Source organism: Ceratotherium simum, chromosome 8, assembly GCF_057802395.1.
Source record: "Ceratotherium simum simum isolate JZ-2026a chromosome 8, ASM5780239v1, whole genome shotgun sequence".
Lineage (NCBI taxonomy): Eukaryota > Metazoa > Chordata > Mammalia > Perissodactyla > Rhinocerotidae > Ceratotherium > Ceratotherium simum.
Genome location: NC_141907.1, coordinates 39,950,288 through 39,970,932, shown reverse-complemented (window position 1 = coordinate 39,970,932; position 20,645 = coordinate 39,950,288).

Sequence of the window (20,645 nt, the reverse complement as noted above, 5' to 3'; positions counted from 1 at the left end):
CCGGGGCTTTGGGGGAAAAATAAATAAATAAAAATTAAAAAAAAAAACCAAAAGAAAAAGGATGTTGTTGAGAGTTTAATTTGAGCTGATTGATTGTCACATCCCTTATCATAGGATGAAATTAACTCTATTAATGAATTCTAGCCTTATCAGATTGTTTCTATATGCCTTGATTTCGTATTTCTCCAGTAAATTTGAGTGTTTTCCTTATTAATAACTTAAATAAAAATTAATTATTAAATATTTCAAACATACAGAAAATAATATTACAACCATTTACTCACCATCTGAATTTAAATGATGTTTACATTTTGCCATCTTTGCTTCAGAGTTTTTTCTCTGAATAAATAAGATATATATAATATATATACATATAGACATATATAACATTGTTTTATGCATGTAAAATTATGCAAATTGTATCATATCGAATATAACCTATTACTATTTACTTTCATTTTTACTTAATGTAATATCTTTGAAATTAATCCATCTTGATACATGTATGTATGATTTACTCATTTTAGTTACTATATGGAAATTTACATAGGGAATAATATGGGAACGCACGGAAATAAGCATATATGGAAATTATCACGTATTGTTTATTCATTTCCCAATTGATGGAGAATTAGACTGTTTTAATTTTATTTTTATGTATTTATTGCTGCCTCAAAAGGTGTAATAAATATCCTTGTACATTCTTCCTTGTGTAAATGTTGGGCAAGTCTCTCTGGAGTAAAAAAAAAACCTGAGTCATGATGTAACCACATCTTCAGTTTTACTAGGTATTGCCAAATTACTTTTCAAACTGTTCCAGTGGTTTATACTCCTATCAGCAACTCGCATCCTCGCCTATACTTGGTGTTATGAGACTTTCCACATACTTTGTTTCCAAGTGGAAGGATGGGAATTATTATCTCTTTATTGCTTAAATTTGCATTTCTTAAATTGGCAGAGCTTCTTTTCATATGTTTTTGCTATTGGGTTTTCTTTCTCTGTAATATACCTGTTTATAACCTTTGCCCATTTTTATTTGGTTGTTTGTCATTTTCTTTGTAAGAGTTCTTTATTTATTATGGATTTTAATCCTTTGTTCTATGCCTTGAAAATACTTTCTCTCACCTGTAAATTGGTCACTTTGTTTATAGTGCTTTGGATAAAGAGAAGTTTTAAATTTAATGCAGCTAAAATTATTAACCATATAATTTCATTTGTTCTGTGTCTTGAAGATCAGACAACCAGCATTACTTAAAGAATATACCTAGATGAGACCTATTTGTCTGTGCTACACATTCCCTGATTCTATATCCCTACCAAGGTCTATGGAAGCAGAAGAAATTGAGACTAATTCTTAGAGATTGAGCATAGTTGGAAATCTCAAGACTGGCCATAAGAAGCTCCACTTTAGGCAAATGTTTTCCCTGGGCTAAATGGAGGAGGTTCTCACCAACTCACAGTTACGGTATCTGTTTTTGTTTTGCTTTGTTTGGGAGAGGGCAGGGGTTGAACCAGGTTGACAGGCTTTTGTTGCTTAACAATCATTCACATCATTCCTAAAAAATATGCTTTTTATGCAAGCAGGGAGTTTTAGTAATCTGAAATATGCTACTCTTTAAAAAGAAGAAAAACTTAACAAAGAAATGCTGTCTTGAGTCACATTACTGGATAGGAATTGCCAGGATAGTTCTCATAACATCCTGCTAATTCCGTGGGTGACAGCTGGCATTTTGTAACACCTGATACCTCACACTCTGCCATATGTTAAGAAATTTCTCTCCTGGAAGGATTAGATGGGTGGCTCCTCTTCATACTCATACGAAACAGCTCCCGCTGCCTTGCTGAATGCTTGAATGGTAGGATGGATACAAAGTCGATGTATGACTATCTTGCTTTCACAAGGAAGAAAAAGCTAACACTGCTTCCTTTATAATGACCCTGAGAACGAGAAAGTTACTTTCGCCCTAAGACTACCCGGCTGAATCAACTCAAGCTTTAAAATCTTGGCAAATTTCTTTATTATGCAAGCTGTTTTGAAGCAAAATTAAAGAACAACCTATTAATCATTACGGATACTAAAAATTATACCCCTACTTCACTAATTCTCATAGACGCTTACCTTCCAGAGAGGTGAGTCAGACAGAAACTTGTTTCAAGTGATCACTTCCTTCTAATGCTTTCTTTCATGTTTATATGTGAGGCTTTTTTCATTTTTCACGATAATCTCACTAGCCTGTATTAAGGACTGTTTTTGTTCTTAAACTATTGAATTCTTATTTCTTATATAAAATCATTACTTTGAATTTAGTGAAACTGTTAAAAAGAAGAGTTTTTTTCTTAAATTAGTAACTGAAAATCTGATCATAGGAAGAATATATACTAATTGTAGAAAATATATAAAAAAATCAAAAAAATAAAGAATATAAAAACCTATAAGCATGTTACTCAGAAGTAATAGCTATTAATATTTTAGAATATAATTTCAGTCTTTTTTCTATGCATATATCCACATATTTTAACCAAAGATGAGATCATAAAGTCCATCTATTTTATAAATTTATTTTTCACTATATCTTTTTTGGTATAACATTTTACTATATCACTAAATATTCTTTAACATCACTATATCTAAAATGTCCCTATATTCTATCACAGGGTTAGGTCATAATACATATAAATATACCCAGTCATCCCAATTTTGTATGTTATGAATTTCAACATTGATGAAGCTTGTACAATTTATGCACTTAAAAGCATTTTAACTCTTATTTTTTACTTTCTTACAGATAAAAATTTAAATTTAATCAGATTAATGGTTACCTAGTCTATGGTAGAGACTTCTACTGGATAGTACTGTGCTAAATAGATGCTTATGGATCAACATTCCATTGGATATTGAAAAACATTATCAAACTTGACATGTATTATCTATAGAGTAAGGCCAACAAATTTAAATTTATATCATAATATAAACATTTGGAAATCATCCCTAAAAAGTGTATAGGCTGAAACTATAATAGAAATAAATGATTATTAAATAAGTGAATTAAAGTTTAAGATTTTAAAATAATGATCATTTCTTAAGAATACAGATAATTTGAAATATCTTGATTTTTGAAAAATCTCTGGATTAAAACCCAGATCAAGACTTTTAGATATTTTTAAAGAAAATTATCCTCATCTACAATATGAGAGGTTTTGCCTGGAGGGCCTCTAGCCCTTTCACTATCTATAAAGGTGTGTAATTCTACAATTTTATGACTCATCGGCCCACAAATGCCAAAAAATTCAAAACTAGTTATTTTTCCTATTTAAATATTGTTTCCTTTATTTCAAGAAAAACTTAAAAAAAGAAAAACAGGACTGGCACATTTAGGCCACACCTATATTGTCAAAGGCAAAGAGAGTTGAGTAGTTATCTAGTCTAGTGGATTCAGACAGCAGAACTGTGTGACTAGTCTAAACATTCCTTGCTCAAGATGACAGAATGTAGGTTATTTTTACATGTAGTCAAGATAATTTTTTTAAAATGGCTCTATGTTTTAAACAGTCTTTTTCACACTCCATGTTGACTATGCATGTGGCCTGAAATAAAATAGGATTAGAGCACAGGAGAAATACTACAAGGGCAGCTCATTGACAATCAACAGCGTTGAAAACTTGGCTTGTAAAATCACAGAAATTACTGGGAGAAAGAGGAAAAAAATAAAATCCATTATCTAACATAGTGCTCTTCAGCCTCTAGTCCAGAATTTTGTCTAGTTTCAGCAATGGCCTAAAGGAGTAGCAATTCAGACCAAAGTGAATCCCGATGGGTCTGTTCCAGTTTGAAGGATCTGTTCTAATCAATCCCTATTCTGGAGGTCCCTGAAACATCTCTGAGAAGGCTGTGGGCAGGTCTAGGGTCAACTGTGGAATATCATTCAGTCTAAGATGATTAGGGATCCCTTAATATTATCAACTCAGGCTGTGGAAACTCCAATGGCAGTGTTTCCCAAAGTGTGATGCTTGGGGTATTTAAGGCAATGCCATTTTCCCAGCCTGCCCCTCTGTGAATGTACTACCATAGTATGCTCTGGACCCAGGCTGTCCAATATGGGGCCACTAGGCACGTACGGCTATTGAATACTTGTAAGTGGCTAATCCAAATTGAGATGTGCTATTAGTGCAAAATATACACTGAATTTTGAAAGCTCAGTACAAAAAAAAATAAGAAAGTAAAATGACTCACCAGTAATTTTTTGTATTGATCACATCTTGAAAAGATCATATTTTGGATAAACTGGGTTAAATAAGACATATTGTTAACATTAATTTTGCCTGTTTCTTTTTACTTTCTTCAATGTGGCTATTAGAATATGCTGATTACATATGTGGCTGCATTTGTGGTGCACACTATATTTCTACTGGGTAGTGCTGCTCCAGACAGACACCACCTAGAAGAGCTCCTGTCGGTCCCGACCCTCCACTCCCACAGCATGCTGAGCGTTGTACCTGGGACCACCAGAGAAGCTCTAGCTCAGGCAGAGTGAGGAGAATTTGTCTGATGGCCAACAGCAGGGGGCTGTGTTGGGAGCTCAGTGCTGGGGCTGAGTCTGGGGTTAAAAGCAGATGAGGTAGAGGGAGGAAGTAACAGATCTTTACACTTTCAGTTTCCTCAAGTTTCCTTAAGTAGATTTAGTTAAGTGAAAAAGTAAGTAAATTAAAAAATATATTAGTACAGGTAGGTCTGTGGATATGTAAACAAGCCATTTGAAGTTTGTTTTTTACATCAAGGTGACTGTTTACTTAAGAGTCTCTGAAAAAAACCATTGATACAGATATATTGTAATATTATTAGCTGTTTTTTACTGTGAATCCTTAACTTTTCTATTTCATACTAAATGCAGCCCAGGGTTCATTTTCTCCATCACATCAGTAGATAGCTGGCTTTGGGCCATTCAAGGAAGGAGAGAAGCTAACTTCTCTGCCCATAGTGTTTCTTCTCTATATACACCTGCAGCTGTCGTGTCCTCACACTACATTGCTATTGACACTTAATCAAAGTGCCTGCACTTAAGACCCATGAGAGGAGTTAGTAATATGCTAAGCTGTCCTTTTGAATGTTTCTATCAGCCCCTGAGGACTCGAGTTGAATTATAATGGAAGGATGTTCAAGAACTTTCTGTTTAAATAGTGTACAAGAGTTCTCCTGAAGACAATTTTTCTGTCAAAAGTTAACAATGCAGGAAATTATAAAGAGCAGAAAAACAGCCTCAGAATGAAGGCAATTTTGAAAATAGAATTGAGTTCATTAACCATCTTCTTCTACAAAGAGTTATTTATATATTTATTCACTCACTTGGCAATTTGATGAGAGTCTCCCAGCTAAGTGCAAGGTGAAGGAATACAGTAGGTGCTAATTTCACAAAATCTTGCAGGCAATTAAGAAGAAATCTCACAGAGGACAATTTCTAGGACACATCTGAAAACTTCAAAATGGAGAAACTCAGAATAAACAAATAGGGAAAGAAATTCCTTTTAAAAGAGAAAGATGTTAATTTTTACCTCTTAAAAAAGATCAAGAGGGGGGCGGGCCCGGTCGCATAGTGGTTGAGTTCACGTGCTCCGCTTTGCGGCCTAGGGTTCGCGGGTTTGGATCCCAGGTGCAGACCTTTGCACCGCTTATCAAGCCATGCTGTGGCAGCCGTCCCACATATAAAGTGGAGGAAGATGGGCATGGGTGTTATCCCAGGGCCAATCTTCCTCAGCAAAAAGAGAAGGATTGGCAGTGGATGTTAGTTCAGGGCTAATCTTCCTCACCAAAAAAAAAAGGATCAAGAGGGCTGCCGTCAACTCTAGCCAACACCCTATCAACAATGTGTCTGGCAGGCAAAATTTTCCTATGAGCTTTGTTCCCACTATTGTTTAGAAGCCAAGAATTAAGTTGAACTATAGAAGGCTAACTGTTTTTGCTCATCATATTGTGTTATAAATGTTATGAAATAACACATGATGTTAGAAAAACAAGCACAGCAAAAGAGAGGTCTTCATAACTTCTTTATTTCTTCTGTATTTAAATGAGTCCTGGAAGAAAAATGGAACAGAAGAGGCAAAAATGTGTCTTCCATTTTATAAATATATATAATACAGAAATCTCCTTAATTTGGAATTAATTTGGCTGGGCGCCTCTGGATGGGGGCCTCTGGGAGACAGTGTGGAACATGCCTTGATCTGAGCTTCTTACACAACCAGTTGTAGCTATTAATGAGTCCATAACACCAGGTTATAGGACATATCATAGTCCTTATTTTTCTAAACCAAGTGTCATCAGCTTTGAGCCCTCATCTGTTTACCTAGCAAGAAATCAAATCTCAGTTATTATTCAAGCTCTTTTCCTCTCCTCCATGGAATCATACAAGAATCACAGGCTTACTTTGTCCCAGGAACTTTGGGAAGGGGCCCATATTAGTCCTTGGATGGTGACTTTATTCTCATAGATTCTTCTCCCTGAAGTGACTGCTGATTGCTGGTGCTCTGGGGAGCAAGACTGCGGTGAACGAAGTAGACCTTTGCTTGCTGCGTCCCTGAGTTCACTTGGAGGAGCTACCAACATCCATCCTGGGTGCTGGACATGAATGGGGCCCTGATAGCTGCCGTTCCTAGAACCAGATCCTACTTTGAGTCTAGGGGCATGCCCTGTCTTAGCTTGGGTTCTCCCAAAAGCAGAGCTTGTGATAAGGGCTTTTATGCAGGCGGTATACTTAGGGTGATCCTAGGACACAGGAGTGAGATAGTGGCAAGAGTGAAACAATATGAAGAGGAAAAGGAAATATGGGAAGAGGAAAAGCCAATACGAGGTGTGCTATAGAAGTCAATGCTTTGGGCAACAGGGCTTTGATTCAGCTGAAACTTTCTGAGCAGCATACAAAGTGCCTTCCAAAATTATCTGCTCAAAAGACCGGAGGTGGAAAAATTCATATATACATCAGCTATCGTCCCCATTTGTCAAAGGTTGCTGTATTAGTCTGCTTGGGCTGCCATAAACAATACCACAGACAGGGTGGCTTAAACAACAGAGATATATTTTCTCACAGTGCTGGAGGCTAGAAGTCTAAAATCAAGGTGTCAACTAGTTTGGGTTCTCCTGAGCCCTCTCTTCTTGGCTTATACATGGCCACCTTCTTTCTGTGTCTTCACCTGGCCTTTTCTCTGTGCACACACTCCTGGTGTTTCTTCCCCTACTTACAAGGACATCAGTCCTTTTGGATTAGGGACCTACCCTTATGACCTTTCCGAAACTTAATTACCTCCTTAAGAGTCCAATCTCCTAATACAGTCACCTTGGGGTTTAGGGCTTCAACATGTGAATTTTTGGGGGGAACACAATTCAGTACGTGACAGTTGCCCTTGGAGGAGTTAACCAGAGCCCCAGACCGGAGAGCAAACTCGTTAGTGTAAATGACCGGGAGTTCATTCACAGATGAATTCAGAGGTGAGGAGAAAAGCGTATGAGTTGGGATTTCAAATGCTTCTGCTTTCATCTTGTCCCTTCTCAATTCAAAGCTGGGCCTTATTATCTCTCCATCTAACGCCATCCAGGTTAATCCTTTTCAATGGGTTTGGAAACAGCCAAACTTTGCTTTCCTCCTGGATGAGCCTGTGTTTTTAAAGATACCATGCTGGTCTTTCTTTCCTATGATGGGTGTCTTAGGCTAGGGTGGATGCTCATCAGATCTAAGACAAGGATTTTAATGCAAATATTTTATTTGGGAGGGGATTGCAGAAAGAACTCATAACTCATTGTGATAAGTGTATAACAATGCCCTGCCTAAAGGGGGCAGCAGTTACTCATCTTCAGGCAACTGTTGCATAGTAGGAATGCAGACGCAGATTTCAAGCAAAGCTGAGAAGCCTGAGTATGCATGAAGTTGCCTGGTTATTAGCATGGTGGTTAAGATCATAGGCTCTGGAGCCAGGTGGCCTGAAGTTGAATCATAGCCCTATCAATTCCGTATTAACTATGTAACCTTGAGCAAGTTACCTAACTATTCTCTGACTCCAGTTTTCTCATCTCTTCATGGAACTAACGATTGTACCTATATCATAGGGTTGTCGGGAGAATTAAATGGATCAAGTGCTTAGAACCATACTTAGCATTTAGTACTCCATAATTATTGGCTATTGTAATTATCGGCTGTTAATTAAAATTTTAATTAAACTTTTAGTTTTGAGATAATGTTAGATTCACATGCAGTTGTAAGAAAAAAACACAGAGAAGTCTCATATTTCCCAGTTTTCCCCAATGGTAACATCTTGCAAAACTATAGTACAATATCACAGCTAGGATATTGATATTGATACAGTCAAAACACAGAACATTTCCATCTCCATAAGAATCTCTCATTTTGCCCTTTTATAGTCATACACACTTTGTCCTGCCCCCATCCCCTTATTAGTAACAACTAATCTGTTCTCCATTTCTATAATGTCATTTCAAGAATGTTATACAAACAGAATAATATTGTATATAATCATTTTTGTTGGCTTTCTTCTCTCAGTACAATTCTCTGGAGATTTATCTAGATTGTTGTGTGTATCAATAGTTTGTTCCTTTTTTATTACTGAGTAGTATTCCTTGGGATGATATACAACAGTTTAACTATTCTTTAACCATTGAAGGGCATATGGGTTTTCCCAGGTTTTGACTATTATGAAGAAAGCTACTATAAACTTTGCGTCAGGTCTTTGTATGAACTTAAGTTTTCATTTCTCCAGGACAAATGCCTAATGCAATTGCCTGGTCATTTGATAGTTATACGTTATAAAATCAGAAATGAAAGAGGAGAGGTTACAACAGACACCTCAGAAATACAAAAGATTATAAGAGAATACTATGAAAAACTATATGCCAACCAATTCGACAATCTGGAAGAAATGGATAAATTCTTAGAATCATACAACCTTCCAAAACTGGATCAAGAAGAAGTAGAGAATTTGAATAGACCAATCACCAGTAAGGAGATCGAAACAGTAATCAAAAACCTCCCCAAAAATAAAAGTCCAGGACCAGACGGCTTCCCTGGTGAATTCTACCAAACATTCAAAGAAGTCTTAATACCTATCCTTCTCAAACTCTTCCAAAAAATTGAGGAGGGGGGGAAGCTCCCTAACTCATTCTACGAAGCTGACATTACCCTGATACCAAAACCAGACAAGGACAACACAAAAAAAAAGAAAATTACAGGCCAATATCACTGATGAACATCGATGCGAAAATCCTCAACAAAATACTAGCAAATCGCATACGACAATACGTTAAAAAGATTATACACCATGATCAAGTGGGATTTATTCCAGGTATGCAGGGATGGTTTAACATTCGCAAATCAATCAACGTAATACACCACATTAATAAAATGAAGAACAAAAATCACATGATCATCTCAATAGATGCAGAGAAAGCATTTGACAAGATCCAGCATCCATTTATGATAAAAACTCTGAATAAAATGGGTATAGAAGGAAAGTACCTCAACATAATAAAGACCATATATGAGAAACCCACAGCTAATATCATCCTCAATGGTGAAAAACTGAAAGCTATCCCTCTAAGAACAGGAACCAGACAAGGATGCCCACTGTCACCACTCCTATTTAACATAGTATTGGAAGTCCTAGCCAGAGCAATCAGGCAAGAGAAAGAAATAAAAGGGATCCAAATTGGAAAGGAAGAAGTGAAACTGTCACTATTTGCAGATGACATGATTTTATATATAGAAAACCCTAAAGAATCCACCAGAAAACTTTTAGAAGTAATAAACGAATATGGTAAAGTTGCAGGATACAAAATCAACATACAAAAATCAGTTGCATTTCTGTACACTAACAACGAAGTAGCAGAAAGAGAAATTAAGAATACCATCCCATTTACAATTGCAACAAAAAGAATAAAATACCTAGGAATAAACTTAACCAAAGAGGTGAAAGATCTGTACACGAAAACTATAAAACATTTCTGAAAGAAATTGAAGAAGACACAAAGAAATGGAAAGATATTCCGTGCTCTTGGATTGGAAGAATTAACATAGTTAAGATGTCCATACTTCCTAAAGCCATCTATAGATTCAATGCAATCCCTATCAAAGTTCCAACAACATTTTTCACAGAAATAGAACAAAGAATCCTAAAATTTATATGGAACAACAAAAGACCCCGAATAGCTAAAGGAATCCTGAGAAAAAAGAACAAAGCTGGAGGTATCACACTCCCTGATTTCAAAATATACTACAAAGCTATAGTAACCAAAACAGCATGGTACTGGCACAAAAACAGACACACAGATCAATGGAATAGAATCGAAAGCCCAGAAATAAACCCACACATCTATGGACAGCTAATCTTTGACAAAGGAGCCAAGAACACACAATGGGGAAAAGAAAGTCTCTTCAACAAATGGTGTTGGGAAAACTGGATAGCCATATGCAAAAAAATGAAAGTAGACTCTTACCTTACACCATACACAAAAATTAACTCCAAATGGATTAAAGACTTGAATGTAAGACCTGAAACTGTGAAAGTTCTAGAAGAAAACATAGGCAATGCGGCTCTTGACATCAGTCTTAGCAACATCTTTTCAAACACCACATCTGACCGGGCAAGAGAAACAATAGAAAAAATAAACAAATGGGACTACATCAAACTAAAAAGCTTCTGCACAGCAAAGGAAACCATCAACAAAACGAAAAAGACAACCTAACAATTGGGAGAAGATATTTGCAAACCATACATCTGATAAGGGCTTAATCTCCAAAATATATAAAGAACTCATGCATCTCAACAACAAGAAAACTACCAACCCAATTAAAAAATGGGCAAAAGACCTGAACAGACATTTCTCCAAAGAAGATATACAGATGGCCAACAGACACATGAAAAGATGTTCAAAATCACTAACTATCAGGAAATGCAAATCAAAACTACAATGAGATATCACCTCACGCCCGTCAGAATGGCTATAATTAACAAGACAGGAAACAACATGTGTTGGAGAGGTTGTGGAGAGAAGGGAACTCTCATACACTGCTGGTGGGAGTGCAAACTGGTGCAGCCACTATGGAAAACAGTATGGAGATTCCTCAAAAAATCAACGATAGAACTACCATATGATCCAGCTATTCCACTGTTGGGTATTTATCCAAAGAACTTGAAAACACCAATTTGCAAAGGTACATGCACCCCTGTGTTCATTGCAGCCTTATTCACGATAGCCAAGACTTGGAAGCAACCTAAGTGCCCATCAAGGGACGAATGGATAAAAAAGCTGTGGTATATATACACAATGGAATACTACTCAGCCATAAGAAACGATGAAATCCAGCCATTTGTGACAACATGGATGGACATTGAGGGCATGATGCAAAGTGAAATAAGTCAGAGGGAGAAGGTCAAATACCGTATGATTTCCTTCATTAAGTAGTAGATAATAACAACAATAAACAAACACATAGGGACAGAGATTGGATTGGTGGTTACCAGAGGGGAAGGGGGGAGGGAGGAGGGTGAAAGGGATAATTGGGTACATGTGTGTGGTGATGGGTTGTAATTAGTATTTTGGTGGTGAACATGATGTAATCTATGCAGAAATAGAAGTACAATGATGTACACCTGAAATTTTTACAATGTTATAAACCAATGTTACTGCAATAAACAAAAAATTAAAAAAAAAAAAAAAAATTTTTTTTGAGGAAGATTTTCCCTAAGCTAACATCTGTTGCCAATCTTCCTCCTTTTTTCCTTTTTTCTCCCGAAAGCCCCAGTAGATAGTTGTATGTCATAGTTGCACATCCTTCTAGTTGCTCTATGCGGATGCCGCCTCAGCATGGCTTGACGAATGGTGCGCAGATCCGTGCCCAGGATCTGAACTGCTGAACCCCGGGCTGCCAAAGCAGAGCGAGAGAATTTAACTGCTATGCCACTAGGCCAGCCCCACGTTTAGTTTTTTAAGAAACTGCCAAACTATTTTCCTGAGTAGCTGTACCATTTTACACTCCCTCCAGAAATGTATGAGTGATCAAATTTCTTTACATCCTCACCTGCATTTGATGTTGTCACTATGTTTTATTTTAGCCATTCTGACAGTTGTGTAGTGATTTCTCATTGCGATTTTAATTTGCTTTTACCAAGTATTTAATCATGTTGAATATTTTCATGACTTTATTTGCTATCTGCGTATATTCTTTGGTGAAATGTCTTTTCATGTCTTTTGCCCATTTTTTAACTGGATGTTTGTTTTTGTACTGTTGTGTTTTGAAAGCCCCTTATATGGTCTAGATTCTAGTCTTTGTCAGGTATGCAGTTTGCATATATTTTCTTCTGTAGTTTTTCTTTTCATCCTCTTAACAGGGTCTTGCACAAAGTAAAAGTTTTATTTGAGACATAATTCAGATAACATAAAATTCACCATTTTAAAGTGTTAGACTACTTCAGTAGTGTTTTAGTATATTCACTATACCGTGTAAACATCAGCACTATCTAATTCCATGACATTTCCATCACCCCAAAAGAAACCCATACCTATTAGCAGTTAGTCCTAAATCCCCTCTCTCCCGCCATACCTTGGCAACCAGTAATCTACTTTCTGTCTCTATGGATTTTCCTATGCTGAACATTTCATATAAACGGAACCAATACAACATATAGTCTTTTGTGTCTGGCTTCTTTCACTTAGCATAATTTTTTCAAGATTCATCCATGTTGCAGCATTTATCAGCACTTCATTTCTTTTAATTGTGGAATAATATTCCATTGTATGGATACGCTACATTTTGTTTATCCTTTCGTCAACTGATGGACGTTTGGGTGGTTTCCACTTGTTGGCTATTTGAATAATGCTGCTATGATTGTTCGTGGATAAGTATTTGTTTGTGGACAAGTACCTGTTCTCAGTTCTTTGGGGTATATACCTAGGAGAGGAATTGCTGGGTCATATGTTAATTCTATGTTTAACTTTTTGAGGAACTGCAAAACTGTTTTCCAAAGTGCAAAAATGTTTGTTTTTCAAATATTGAACCAGTCTTGCATTCCTAGAATAAACTCCACTTGGTCATAGTGTATAATTCTTTTCATATATTACTGAATTCTGTTTGCTAATATTTCATTAAATATTTTTGTATCTATATTCATGAGGGATATTGGTCTGTAATTTTCTTTTTTTGGTACTATATTTTTCTGGTTTTGGCATCACGGTAATACTAGCTTCATAAAATTAATTGGGAAGTGTCCTTTCCTCTTCTGTTTTCTGGTAGAGATTGTCAAGAAATAGTGTTAATTCTTCTTTAAACTTTTGTTAGAATTCTCCAGCGGAACCCTTTGGGTCTGAAGATTTCTATTTGAGGAGTTTTTAAATTATATCTTTAATTCCTTAATAGTTATTGGAATTTTCCACTTAATTATTTCATATTGGGTGAATTTGTACTTTTGTACTTTTTAAGGAATTGGTCTATTTCATCTAAATTGTCAAATTTATGTGTGTAGAGTTGTTTGTAGTATTCCTTTATTATATTTTTGATGTCTGAATGGTCTATAATGATGGTCCCCTGTTTCATTCCTGATATTAGTAACCTGGGTCTTCTCTCTTTTTGACAGTCTTTTTTTTTTGTAAGGAAGATTAGCCCTGAGCTAACATCTGTTGCCAATCCTCTTCTTTTTGCTGAGGAAGATTGGCCCTGGGCTAACATCTGTGCCCATCTTCCTCTACTTTATATGGGATGCTGCCACAGCATGGCTTGACAAGTGGTGCGTGGGTCCATGCCTGGGATCTGAACCTGCGAACCTGGGGCCACTGAAGCAGAGCATGCGAACTTAACCGCTATGCCACCAGGACAGCCCCATCTTTGACTTGTTAGGTGTTTGTCAACTTTATCGATCTTCTCAAATAACCAGCTCTTTCATTGATTTTCTCTATTGTTTTTCTCCTTTCAATTGCATTGATTTCTGCTTTTATCTTTATTATTTCCTTCCTTCTGTTTGCTTTGGATTTATATTGCTCTTCTTTTTCTATGTTCTTACAGTAGGAGCTTAGATTATTGATTTGAGACTTTTCCTCTTTTCTAATATATGCATTTACTGCTATAAATTTCTCTCTCAGCACTGTTTAGCTGTGTCCCATAAATTTCTATATGTTGTATTTTCATTTTTATTCCATTCAGATTATTTTTTTTATTTTCCCTTATGACTTCCTCTTTGATCCATGGATTATTTACAAGTATGTTGTTTAGTTTCCAAGCATTTGTTTGGAGATTTTCCTGGTATCTTTCTGTTACTGATTTCTGGTTTGATTTCATTGTGATTAGAGAACATACTCTGTATGATTTCAGTTATTTTAAATTTGTTGTGGTTTGTTTTATGGCCCGAATATGGTCTATCTTTGTATATGTTCTGTGGACATTTGAAAAGAATGTGTATTTGGCTATTGGGTGGAGCATTCTACAAGTGTCATTTATATCTTGTGGGTTGCTGGTAGTGTTGAGTTCTTCTATATGCTGGATAGTATTCTGTCTACTTGTTCTATCAATTGTTGAGAGAGCTATTTTTAGAATTCCACTTCAATTTAAACGTAGTGTTTTTGAGTATATCTCTTTGTGTAGCTTTTGTAGTGGGTGCTCTAGGTTTTATGTTATGTATACATAAGTTCTACTGGTGTCATCAGTTTCAGGGAAGCATAGAAACTTTATCTCCTTTTACATATCTTTACCCGCCCCCCCCCCCCGCATTTACAAGTGTTCTCAATATTTCCTTCACATACTTTTAGAACCAGTTGGATGGTGTTACAATTTTTGCTTCAACTATCCATCATAATTTAGAAAAAGCAAGAGGAGAAGGAAAGTGTATTGTCTTTACCACTATTTTTGCTTACTGTATTCTTTCTTCTTTCCTGATATTCCAAGATTCCTTCTTTTATTGATTCCTTTCTGTTTAGAGAATTTCCTTTTGCCATTCTTTTAGGGTAGGTCAGCAGAGAGCAAATTATCTTCATTTTCCTTTATCTGAGAATGTCTTGATTTTCCCCTCATTTTTTTTGAAGGATATTTTTGCTGGATATAGGATTGTGAACTGGCTGACAGTTATTTTATTTCAGCACTCAAAAACTGTCCTGCCATTGCCATCTGCATGGTTTCTGATAAGAAATCTGCTGTCATTTGAACTGCTTTCCCCCTATAGAATGTCATCACTCTCTTGCTGCCTTTAGGATTTTTTTTGTCTTTAGTTTTAAGAAGTTTGACCATGATGTGTTTTAGTGTGGATTTCTTTGCGTTTATCCTATATGAAGTTTGCTTAACTTCTTGATCTGTAGGTTTATGGATTTGGCCAAATATGGACAAGTTTTAGCTATAATTTCTTTGAGTATTTTTTCAGACCTGTCCTCTTTCTCTTCTCCTGAGACTCTAATGACACACACAGTAGATCTTTTGTTATAGTCCCATAGGAATGTTCGTGTTTTCTTTTTCAGCTTTTTCTCTTTTGGTGATGAAGATTGGCCCTGAGCGAACATCCGTGCCCACTTCCTCTATTTTATGTGGGGCGCCTGCCACAGCATGGCTTGATAAATAGTGCATAGGTCTGTGCTGGGGATCTGAACCTGTGAACCCCAGGCCGCTGAAGCAGAGCCAGCAAACTTAACCACTATGCCACTGGCCTGGCCCCATCATGTTTTATTTTCTGTTAGTCAAATTGAGCAACTTCTATCGCTTTATCCACTTCACTAATTCTTTCCTCTAGCCCATCCATTCTGCTGAAGCCTATCTATGGGGTTTAAAAATTTTGGCTATTGTATTTTCAGTTCTAGAATTTCCATTTTGTTCATTTTTATTTCTTCTATTTCTTTACTGAGACTTTCTATTTCTTTGCTGAGACTTCCTATTTTTTAAAAATTTGTTTCAAGTGTGTTTGTAATTGCTCATTGAATCAGTTCTATGATGCTACTTTAAAATCTTTGTCACATAATTCTAACATCTCTGTCATCTTGGTGTTGGCATCTATTGATTCTTTTTTTTCATTCAGTTCGAGATCTTCTTGTTTCTTGGTGTAGCGAGTTATTTTCAATTGAAAGCAGGACATTTGGGGTATTATGTTATGAGATTCTGGATTTTATCTAAGCCAGCTGTTTTAACTGGCTTCTTCTGACACTGCTTTGGCAGAGGAAGGAGCAGGATACCGTCTCCACCGTCTGCTACCAGTTAGGGTTAAAAGTTCATGTTTCCCACTCTTCCTCCATTGACAATCAAGGGGAGATGCTCTTCGTTACTCCTAGGTGGGGTTGGGAGTTCCAGCTCCCCACTAGGCCTCCGATTATACCTCCCTGGTGCCAGGAAGGATAGGAATGTCTCGTACTGCTCCCCACATGGCCTCCAGTGACACCACAGGGTGGGGATCTGTGTGGCCTCAATCATTGGTTATGTAGTCTTGCTTGAATTTATTTTGCAAATTTATTTTGGTTTTAAATAGGTAGGAAATGCCATAAACATAAATAATGTATAACTAGTTTTGTATTTATATATACTGAAGTGAATTATGGTGAAAATGTTTTGTTTAAAAGGGCTTTATTCTTTACTCAAGTTTGAGAAACACTGACATGGGTGACTACATGGCCTGATGCCATATCATGAGTCCCTGGAGATATTCATATTTCCTTCCAGGTTCTCTCACCTACATGAAAGACAGACGGAGCTGGGGCCCTCACACCATGGAACATCATGCCAGCCTGACACTGACTTCTTACACATAAGAGAAAAATAAACTCCTATTAAGAGCTCTATTACTTTTCTATGGCAGCAGTAACATATTACCACAAACTTACCAGCTTACAACAACACAAATGTGTTCTCTTACATTTCTGGAGGTCAGAAGTCCAAAATCAGTTTCACTGGGCTAAGACCCAGGGGTTGGAAGGGCTGGCTCCTAGTAGAGGCTCTAGGGGAGAACCTGTTTCCTTGCCTTTGCCAGCTTCTAGAAGCTGCCTGCATTCCTTGGCTTGCTGTCTCTTCCTTCATCTTCAAAGCCAGCAGTGTAGCATCTTCAAATCTCTGTCTTGCTGTTTGTATGTCCTCTGCTTCTCTTATCACATCTGATGAGGACGGACTCTGATTCCAATCCTCCTGCCTCCCTCTTATAAGACCCTTGTGATTACATTGGGCTCACCTGGATAGTCCAGGATAACCTCCCCATCTCAAGATCCTTCACTTAATCACATCTTCCAAGTCCCTGTTGCCATGTAAGGTAACATTCATGAGTTCTGGGGATTTAAGTTGTAGACATCTTTGATGGGTCTTTATTCAGCATGCCTCAAGGGGATGTTCCTTACTTGTAGCTAAATCGAATTTTAAATGACTGACCTTTCCACCAGAATGTAAGTTCCACTGTAGCAGGGAGTTTTGTTGTGATCATTCACCAATGTTTTCTCAGCTTCCTGCTAATGCAGTGATGGTCACATTATCACGACTGCCACCATTGAGAAGGAGGCAGCTTCAAAAAGATCTGGGTACAGAGCATTCCAGGCAGAAGAAACAGCAAGTGCAAGCCATCAGGCCAGAATACACTTTTTAGTCATACTAATAATACCGCATACAACATTTTATTGTAATATAGCTCATTTTATTTGAATCTTCATAAACTATCAAGTCGTTGATATGCTGGATCCATCTGAAACACTCTTTAGATCCTAATCCAAAACACGAATTGACCAAACCCAGATGGTTCCCCTCAATATCTTTCTCATCTTTACCTGTTTCTTCTTCTGAGTATAATCTGGTTTTACCTCTATGACATCTTCTCTGACTCTGTAATTTAAAAAGGTTTTGCTTACTATCAAATCAACATAAAAACATTATACAAGGAAATCTCTGGCAATGTTGCACTGTCAAGAGTGTAAACTCTGGACTTGTACTGCTGTATGTTCACATTCTGGCTCTGCCACTCACTGTGTGACTTTGGGCAAATTACGTAGACCTTCTCTGCCTCAGTTTCTTCATCTGTAAAATGAATATAACAACTCTACCTACTTCGTGCAGTTATTGTGAGACTTAGACGAATTAATCTATTGCACCGAAAAACAGAGCCTGGCACATAGAAACCCCCTCAATAACTGTCCATCATAATTCTTATTTTCAACCCAACAATTTTTCCCACATAATTTTTATTTAGTTGTAATCATAGGATGCATAAAGCATGTGTTCTATTTTTTCATTTAATGTTCATAAGTTTTCCTCCACATTTCTTTTTATTAACATAGATAGAATTTTTAATAACAGCCTGACATTCCATGCTAGTGATATATCTTGCTTAAACATTTCTCTATTATTGGACATTTAATTATTTTATTATTCTAAGTGATGGTCTTATAAAAGTACTTTGCATATGATGCTTTTTCTTTCTTTTGAATTATTTATTTAGCAACTGTTCCCAGGAGTATAATTTTTGATTTTGTGTCCAACAATTAAAACTCTTTCCTTCCTTCTGTGTAGTTCCAAAGAAGTAACTACTTTCAGTACATGATGGAAAGAGAGGCAGATATGACACCACCACAATGATGTCATCTTCATGGATGAACAGACTCTTGGTACAAGACTGACAAGGTCTGCGTTATCATCATCATTGTTGTCGTCATTCATTCATTCAACACGTATTATTCACCTGTGATGGGCTAGGTTCCCCAGAGCATGAGAAGCTCCAAATACAAACAGTACTTTATTTACAAATCTTCCAGGTTGATCCTGTGTGTTCTTATGCACAATGTGCAATCTATATGCAAGTTAAAAAGAGGCATTTTCTTCTCTCAAGGAACTAAAATTATGTCAACCTGATATTGCTCATCTAAACACACAAATTTTATAGAAGCCATAGGGCTATCTTGTAAGAAGGGAGTCCCTGTCTCCAAGAAGAAGAATACATAAATGCCTTTTATTCTGTATCTCAATTTTATTAAAATAAAGAAGGCCGTAATAATATTGTTTGAATCTTCTCCTTGGAGGCACAGGGAGTAATCCTTTTAAGTCCACCAACAGATTCCTTCTTTTGATGAGGGCTCCATGTAAAAGTTTTGAGTCATATAGGCCTAAACTTTGTATTCTGTTTTCTATTAAAGCTGTTGAACTTTTCCCATCAGAAATAATAAGATTTAACTTTTTTTTTTAGCCTACCACATCCTGAGTTCAGTTTGACACCTTTTTATTGATGTAGTTGAAGTTCTCTAATAGTCTCACCTCTTTCTGTCTCTCTTTTTATCAACACTCTCCTGAAAACAATTACCAGTATTCTCTGCCACTTGCTTTGGAATGATATAGGTATATTACCTACTTAAACTATTTGATAATGTAATGAATTTCATTTTCTTCAGGAAGTAATATACGGTTATGGAAACTACCCCCGTTATCACCGATAAAGAGTTATATTGATGTAGATGTTTTGTTTACAGATCAGTTCTCTGGTTTTCTTGAGAACTAAGAGGACAACATAGACATTTTCATCTCTTTTAATTTTAAACTTTAGGAAGGGGTTATATGAGGGTATGGGTTTGCTGCCCTTTCAATCAAACGTCATAAACTTTGAGAGCCTCCTTTCCATTGAGTCAGAAATAAGAGCCACCAGAGTCACCCAGCTAGCACAGACAAAGTGAGTTGGAAATAATTTCTTTTAATTACCACATTATCAGTTAACCCCTTAAGACGGTGGCTCTTACCTTTCTGGGATCAGTCCATCTGATGAAGGTTCCAAGTCCTCTCACTTATGCGTATATGTATGTGAGCATTTTTCTTGGGAGAAAACCAACTTTTTTTACCGTAAGTATATAACTATAACTCTCTCTTTCTCTCCTTCATACACACACACACACAATTTTTTGCATACAATTTCAGAAGTTTCCTGACCTCTACTCCCTCAAAGAACACCTGCCCTGGGGGAAATTATGCTAACTAGTCAACACAAGTATCTGAACTGGATAAGAGGCAGAAGAGAGGGGCTAGGAGGAGACAGTAGATCACAAAAGAGAAATTGTGCTAAATTCATTCTGAGGACAGGTCACTATACTCACGGCCCCGACCAGAGCAAAAGAGGATTTGGAATCAGAAGGCCTTGATTCAAATCCGTGCATTCTTCCCATCCCCACCCTGCCCCCTTTTCCTAGTTAATTGTATAACTTTAGGCAAGTCATTAAACCAATACCGTCCTCAGATTATTTTTTTCCTGTAAATTGGAATCTTGTCTGACTTCTCAGGGTTATTGTATGATCAAGGGAGAGACAATACAGGAAGGCATATTTTTAAGTCCTAAAAAAGCAAGAAGCATGATAATTATTAATGCATTTGCCATTCCCTTAGCTTTATCTTCAGGTTGACTACCTGTCATATCTTCATCTCTCGGCTCCGCTGTCACCTCCTCAGAGAAGCCTCCACAACCACCAGATCCAAAGTGGCCTCCCCCTCCCCATCACTCTCAATTCCATCACCCTGCTTTATTTCAGTCAAGACACTTCTCACATATGCGCGGCTTCATTTTTACTTCCTTATTGATTACTTATTGTCCTTCTCGCCACACTAGACTAAAAGCTCCTTGAGGGTAGAGTCCTTGTCTTGTATTCACCAGGCCTGCAACAGTTCATGGGACATGGTGGA